The 7,397-nt window shown below is 40.4% G+C and overlaps 1 non-coding gene across 1 annotated transcript; it reads left to right on the top strand.

The window, feature by feature from the left end:
• Positions 1 to 6,431: 6,431 nt before the first annotated feature.
• Positions 6,432 to 6,538, top strand: LOC141650749 (small nucleolar RNA R71). Its single transcript, XR_012546766.1, has one exon. It is a non-coding gene; the product is annotated as a small nucleolar RNA R71 (small nucleolar RNA).
• Positions 6,539 to 7,397: the final 859 nt, after the last annotated feature.

The raw sequence follows: 7,397 nt of genomic DNA, 5'->3' as shown, positions 1-7,397 counted from the left end.
GGCGGAAATTATCTACAAGGAAAGCAATTCAAGGGTACACACTCCTTCATAGATGCAATTTTTTCAAACTACTAAGCCTAGAAGGATACTAATAAATCACCTCGAAGTTTTGTCAAGCTAGGGTACCTTTGTCCTCAATCGTTAAATGCTTTTGTCAAGAGTAGACTCCCTATGGTGTTAGAAACACTGGAGGATCGCGGAATTCCCCCTCTTGCCTAGACAAGAAGAAGGGTCGTCCCCTCTCTACCATGCACAAAAATGGATACGATGGATAAAGGTTTCAATAGATATTTGAGTTTCATTTGGGGAGTTTGCTTTGTTGTTGTTTTTCTCCCCAATTTCTTGTAGCATATAACATTTGAGAACACTTTCTTGCCATTTCTTTTGATTTTTGGCTTTTCAACACTTGACAACTTTCAACATTTCTTTGCATTTCTTTTGAACATTTTCAAAGTCACCCCATATGTAGTGAGGGTGCCTTATATTTGAAGCATAGGAGTTCTATTTTTGCTCCTCTTTTCATTTGATGCATTTTGCAAACTTTCTTTCACTTTTCATTTCATTGAACTCAAATCAATTTCTTTTTGTGCCCATTCCCTTTGATGACAAAAATGTGGTAGAACATGGATGATGGATGGATGCATGGTTTCAAGGGTCACCTTGGAATAAACGGTAGCCAAGGAGTTATCACACCACAAGGTACTCTTGACTAGGCCTTAATCCATGGGTCAAAGGATACTAGCATGACACATCATAGGGTGTTTTACAAGAATTCTAACAAGCAAAGTCTTAAGAAGAAAAAGCATCTATTAGGGCCTATATACACTTGTCAAGCTTCCCAAGTAGACGGTTTCACAAAATTTTTCTAACATGCAACTATATGCCATGATGCAACTAGCATATAAACATCCTAATGCATATGCTTCTACCAACTAGTATGACATATAAACTAAATGCAAGTCCTAGATTCACATTGTTATACCGCATCAATCAAAATAAAGCCACATAGTCATTAACATAAAGAGGAAAAAGGAGATTGGAAAGATCATACCATGCGGTCTTCAATATCCTCATGTCTTGGATGTGGCGTAGTCAATCAATGTGAACAAGGATAGAACAAACACAATATATACAACAATATATACATGACTACACTATAAAGGAAATGAACTTGTTTTTGGATTTTCAATTTTTCAAATTTTTATGGTTTTTTCGGAATTTTGATTTTTTTGGATTTTTGAATAAGAGTTAAGTTAGAATTCCCCATCCCTACACTAATATGGGCATTGTCCTCAATGGCCAAAATGATGGGAAATTATGCAAACATGATGCATGAATTCTACACTAAATGCAAGCTACACTAATCTACACTACATGATGCATGGGTTTTTGTTTATGACGGAGAGCGTAATTTAGATTACCTCCCGTTGCGTATGCATGTTCTTCCCCAAACCGAGATAGACATTATTTCTAATGTCCTAAATTTGGGGTAGTTCATGCACACAAGATGCAATGCATGAAACTAAATTGTCATTTTGAATTTTCAAAAGTGGGAACAATAAAATAAGAACAACTCAATGGGGCCGAGGTGTTAGTCCTCTATGTTGCTAGGACTCTCCAACCATGATCAAGATAAAATAAATAAAACAAAGAAAGAAGTAGACAAACCTCAAGAGGGTAGGAGCCTCCAAAGCTTGCTAGTCTTCCACCATATCATCATTGTCATCATCTTTCTCAATAGAACTGGACTCATCACCACTTCCCTCTTCACTTCCTTGCTCACTTCCTTAATCATCCTCTTCTTCTTCATTTACCGCTTCATCAACAACCTCATCACCGACAACCTCATCGTCACCCGGTATCTCACCCCTAGATGCACTTGGAAAGAAGACTTCCCTATCCGCCCAACTAGGCAAAGGACATGAAGGATCAAGTAGTCCTTGCCTAGCTAAATGAAGGAGGGGTGGATATTGGGCTAAGTATGCATCTTCTCGATCCTTATAAGCTTGTTTGTGCATCTCTTGCATAAGTAGAGTCATGTAGTCATTGCTTGCTTCAACACCTTCGGGTTTGAACTCTTGATACTTGAATGGATAGGGTGGTGTGACAATGGAGGAGGACGGCATTTCAATTTCACCCCTTTGTTGACGGATGATGTATTCGGCTTCCTTTGAGAGGGGAAGAAGGTAGTTTGTTCTATGAACACTCAAACGGCATATCTTGGAAGGCAAAGTAAAAGATCTAGTATCATTGGTGAGCCACCCATATTTGGTGTCAAGGGGATTATGCGTTACCCACTTGTACTTGTTAATCATGGCATCCATGTCAATGAGATGACCCCCTTTTTTCGCCGCATACTTGCTATCCTTGTTGAAATTCGGATCAAAGTACTTAGCCAAAAGAGAGACTAGAGCTCCATTTACGATAAAAGCGGTGCCTTGCTTTCCACAATCAACATTTAGCCATCTTTCCACCAAAAGCCTTAGAGAATTGTAAGGCTTGGTGAATTCCCTTCCCATATTTAAGGCCGACTCAAGTAGAACACACTCGAGCTTGGTAAAGTGGTTAGTGCCTTTTCTTGCAATGATAGTATTCCCGATGACCTTGTGCCACACTCTAATGCCCGGATGGTGGACTAATAGAGCGTGACTAGCATGAAAGTTCTCAAATTTCCTCTCGGAAATCGCCTCCCAAAGAGGAGCGGGGTCATATTTTTCGGGCTTCTTGTAATAACGAGGTGTATCACTAAGACCTAATGCTTTACCCAAATCATCAAAGGTGATGCGCCTATTCACATTGGCAAGGCGGAACTCGATGTTTTCTCTAGTCTCTACCTTAGTTACTTTCAAAGAACTCAATAATTCTAAGGTAAGGGAGGGGTATGTCAATTCTCTTGTAGCAAACAATTTTCCCAACCCCATGGTTTCAAAGAAGGCTTTTGTTTGTTCAAGGACACCCAATTTGTTCAAGGCATCCTCACATATGAATTTGGTGGGTAGAAAGGATTTCCTAGCATACTTGCCAAATGTATCCCTATGGGAGTTAGAAATGAAAATTACCTCCGGATAGTTTGATAATTGAGCAATTTCCGGAGTTGTTGATGTTGTTGCTTCCAAGGGAGGATTTTGTTGTTGTTGAACTTCCAAGTTTGCACTAGCAACCACCATAGCCAATGAGGCTTTCTTTGCTTGAAGACATTGTTGCCTTGTTGAGAGTGCCTTTGCCTTAGGTGCCTTTGTTGATCCTTTTGTTCTTGCCATTGATGAAAATACCAAGAAAAGTGTGAAAATCTTCAATTTCCAAGTATACCCAAATAGATTTTAAGATGAAAGGCTTTGCCTTTGTAATTCAAAAATCGACTCAAAGGTTGAAGATTTTGGTGCTTGGTTTGATTATTGTTGGAAAAGGAGTGATTAGTTGTTGTTGTAAGGAAGTTTGGATTTGATTTTGTTGAATTTGGTTGAGGAAATCTTGTTTTGGTGATGGAGAGGATGAGGGTTTTGAGTATTGGGGTTTTTGGTAGTGTTTTGAATGAATGAATGAAGAAATGGATGTGGGAGGGGTATTTAAAAAAAACACCCGAAAATTTGGAAACTGCAGGGGAAGACGGGCGTCTTTCCTTCGGGACGCTCGGATTCTGCCTATTCTGGGTTCAGGATTCTCGCCTAAAGACGGGCGTCTTTCAGCTGGGACGCTCGGATTCTTTGACTGCGGGACGAGCGGATTCTGCTGAAGACGGGCGGATTCTAATATAGCAAGCTTTCTTATTTTACGCTGGCAAAACGACGGGCGTTTTTCTGCAGAGACGAGCGGATTACTGAAGACGAGCGTCTTCTCTACCAGGACGCTCTGATTCTTCGACAGTCCCAAATTTTCAATTTTTCAGTTAAAATGGACGGACGGGTTTTGACAAAGACGGTCGGATTCCCTAAAGACGAGCGTCTTCCCATCAAGGACGCTCGGATTCTCCCTGGTCTGCCCGGATTCAGTTCCATCCGTGCACTTGCATATCCCTTGTCATTTTTCATTCTTCAAATCCCGTGTTCCTCATTGTAGGGGCACTACTAAGGCATGAGTAGCCTAGGTAATTGCTATCCCCACACTAAGCTAAAGCACTACACATCAATAAAATCATTAGTCCCTCCCTCACTTCTCTCAAAAATGATAATTACCTTGATCAAAGCATAAAAAATCTAAAAATGACAAAAATGCAATGTAAGAATTAAAATGCGAGTTAGGGAGTTAGAAATATTTACAAATGGTGGTTTGGAGAGGACTCCACCAAACTCTCATCCTTAGTGAGATGTCATGGGGGCATGTCCAAGGTGTTGTTGATGTTGCTCAACACCTTGAAGAAGTAGTCAAACGCTTGTTCATTATCATGATAAAGATCTTCAATAGACCTTTGCCCTTGTTGTTCTTCATGTTAGTCTTTATCGATAGCATTACCAATATAGGGATTGAAAATCCCTTCAAACTCATCGTCCCAAAGACCACAAACTTCATCTACTTGGTCACTAAAGACCTCTTGAGTTGATAGAGACAACTCTCCCACTTTCTTGTCTTGGCCAATGAGGCCATCCTCTTCATTGCTTGACTTTGGTGAGCTTTTCAAGCTCTCTTTGTTACAATTCACTTGCTCTTTGAATGGAGCATCATCAATTTTCTTCTTCCATTGGAATTCCGACTTCTTCCTATCATCCTTTCGGCTATAATGATCAATCATAAAACATGGTTCGTGCAAACGGGGAGCTCTCATGGTCTTGTCAAGATTGAAAGTTATGCTCTCATCTCCCACTTCTAGAGTGAGCTCTCCATGCTTCACATCAATCACCGCACCCGCGGTGTGTAAGAAAGGTCTACCTAGAATGATTGGAATGTTGGAGTCTTCTTCCATGTCAACAATGACAAAGTCCACCGGGATGAAAAATTTCCCAATTCTTACGGGAACATCTTCCCATATCCCTAATGGTGTCTTCGTCGATCTATCGGCCATTTGGAGTGTGATATTGGTGCATTTAAGCTCTCCCATCCCTAACCTTTTACTCACCGAGTACGGCATAACACTCACACTAGCCCCTAGATCACATAAGGCTTTGTTGATCGTGGTGTCGCCAATGGTACACGGTATTGAGAAGCTTCCCGGATCTTTGACTTTTGGAAGTGAACTCCCTTGAAGTATTGCACTACTCACCTTAGTGAAGGCGATAGTCTCAAGCTTCCGGATCGACTTCTTCTTTGTGAGGATGTCTTTCATGTATTTTGCATAGGCCGGTACGTGATTGATTAATTCCGTGAAAGGAATTGAGACTTCCAAATTCTTCACAATTTCCATAAATTTTCCAAGTTGGTCGTCAAATTTGGGCTTGGCTTGACGACTTGGAAAAGGAAGTCTAATCACAATGGGCTCCTTCTCTTTGACCTTGTCTTCATTTTTCTTTGAAATTTCTTCTTTTGATGGTTCTCCATCCTTGGAGTTTTGCACAACTTCTTCTTTGTCACTAGCTTCCACAACTTCATCCTCAACTTGCTTCTTCGGTGCTTCATACCTTGTACCACTCCTCAAGTGAATGGCACTAACCGTTTCATGTCTTGGGGGATTACTTTGAGGTGGTAATTGCCCCTTTTGCCTTTGTGAGTTTGAAGATGCTAGTTGAGTCAATTGGGTTTCCAACATTTTGGTGTGAGCTAGGATGTTGTTGATGGTGATTTCCTTTGCTTGACTATCCTTTTGCATTTGAGTGAAAAACTCTTGTTGATTCTTTTGCATTTGGAGGACCGCTTTTTGAACATCAAAACCTTGGTCATTTTGTTGATTGTATGAAGTTTGATTTTGGTAACCTTGGTTTTGGTTGTAAAAGGGTCTTTGATTTTGGTTTCTCATGGGAGGTGGGGTGTATGTTGGTTGAGGGTTTTGAACATTTTGGCTTTTGTATCAGAGATTTGGATGGAATTTGGTGTTTTCATAGTAATAGTTTGAATAAGGGGTACCACTCTTGTATGCTTGAAAAGCATTCACTTGTTCATTTGTTCCCCTACATTCACTTTGGTCATGTCCCAAAGTTCCACAATTCTCACATATCCCACTTGGGATTGATGAAGATGCCGTCATGGCATTGACATGATGCTTTGGTGATTTTGAGGCTTCTTCAAGTCTAGCCATAGCTTTTTCAAACTTCAAATTGATGGTATCAATGTGAGCACTAAGTTGAGCACCCAATTGAGTAATGGAGTCCACTTCATGCTTTCCTCCTCTAGTAGCCTTGCGAGGTCTACTATATTGTGAGTTATGGACCGTCATTTCCTCAATTTTGTTCCAAGTTTGATTGTCATCAACTTCGGTGAACATTCCATTTGATCCCATGTTGAGAATGTTTCTTGAATCTTCATAAAGACCGTTCCAAAATTGTTGTACCAAGAACCACTCGCTAAGTCCATGGTGAGGACATGAGCGACAAATCCCTTTGAATCGCTCCCAAGCTTCATACAAAGATTCTTCATCTCTTTGCTTAAAGCTCGTAATTTGAGCTCTTAGCATGTTAGTCTTTTCCGGTGGATAGAATTTTTTTGTAGAAAGCTAGAGCCAATTTCTTCCAAGAATCAATTCCGAGAGTAGCCTTATCAAGGCCTTTCAACCATTGTTTCGCGGTGCCAATTAGAGAAAAACGAAATAAGACCCATCGAATTTGGTCTTGAGTTACACCGGTTTGAGAGATCGCATCACAATAGTCACAAAAAGTCTCCATATGAGAGTGAGGGTCTTCACTAGGCATCCCCCTAAATTGGCTTCTTTCGACTAATTGGATAAATGCGGATTTGGCAATAAAATTTCCGATTAAGTGTTGTGGTGTGGGAGTACCATTGGGTAGGTTATCCTCGGTGGGTACGGAATGTGATGAAAATTTAGGCATTGTGGGTTGATTTTGTGTTGGATTTTGTGTTGGGTTCTCCTCACCTTCTCTTGCAAAAGGGTTGATGAACTCAATAGTGTTTGGTTGAATATCTACAACCTCACCAATACCTCTCAAAGTTCTCCTAGCAAGTCTTCTATTGTTTGTCAAAGTCCTTTCAATTTCGTGATCAAAGGGTAACAAGTTACCTTGTGACCTTCTAGACATGCAAAATATCAAACAACTCGAAAATAATTAGAACAAACCTTGAGGAGTTTTACTTCCCCAAGGCAAAGAAAGACACAACTAATAACAATATAAGAAAATCTAAATCAAGTTAACACCGTCCCCGGCAACGACGCCATTTTTGGTCGTGATCCCTCGATGGGGTTTAGTTTTCAGTACTTGTCGTTAGGAGCACCTAGACCAAAACACAATTTATAACTTCATAAACAACTCTACAATTAGTAAAGAGGCAAGTAATGGTCGGATCCCAAGGGACGGGAA

The sequence above is a fragment of the Silene latifolia genome, chromosome 3 (assembly GCF_048544455.1).
Source record: "Silene latifolia isolate original U9 population chromosome 3, ASM4854445v1, whole genome shotgun sequence".
NCBI classification, from domain to species: Eukaryota; Viridiplantae; Streptophyta; class Magnoliopsida; order Caryophyllales; family Caryophyllaceae; genus Silene; species Silene latifolia.
The sequence above is the reverse complement of the archived record's forward strand: the minus strand, read 5'-3'. Positions and strand labels throughout refer to the sequence as shown.